A 668-nucleotide genomic window follows, 5' to 3' on the forward strand; every position below is an offset into this window, starting at 1 on the left:
TTTGTGGTACATGGGCCTTTCACTGTTGTGGCCTCTCCCGTTGCAGAGCACAGGCTCCGGACGCGCAGGCTCAGCGGCCATGGCTCACGGGCCCAGCCTCTCCACGGCATGTGGGATCTCCTCGGACCGGGGCACGAACCCGTGTCCCCTGCATCGGCAGGTGGATTCTCAACCACTGTGCCACCAGGGAAGCCCGAGGCTTGTGTTTTATAATCATTTTTTATTAACTTTGGAAGAAGGCGCCTTGGCCCTGGCAGGAGCAAGCCTGGCTTCTTCCCCTCGTCCGGGTCCTGGCTTGGGAATCTCAGTCCTCGGGCTTCTCAGGGCCTCAATTTCCTCACCTGTGCAAACTCAAACGCTCATATGTCTCTTGGAATGTTGTTGAAAGGATTAAATCATATAATAGATATAGAGCACCTGGAAGAGAGCCTGGTCCATAGAATATGCCTGGTAAATGTTACTTTTTTCTCATGACCTTTGTCTAAAGCAATCTCTAATCTCAATGTGGTGTAGTTACAGCATGAGGGACCCTTGATCCCTGATATAGCCATACCTATTTCCTGATACCTGAAGTTCCTTTTTGAAGGGACAAAGCTTTTACTACAGTTAAATATGAGGCATAAAGGACAAACTGTAGAGAGAGGTTACATAAATCTGAGAACTAATTG

The sequence above is a fragment of the Physeter macrocephalus genome, chromosome 18 (assembly GCF_002837175.3).
Source record: "Physeter macrocephalus isolate SW-GA chromosome 18, ASM283717v5, whole genome shotgun sequence".
Taxonomy (NCBI): domain Eukaryota; kingdom Metazoa; phylum Chordata; class Mammalia; order Artiodactyla; family Physeteridae; genus Physeter; species Physeter macrocephalus.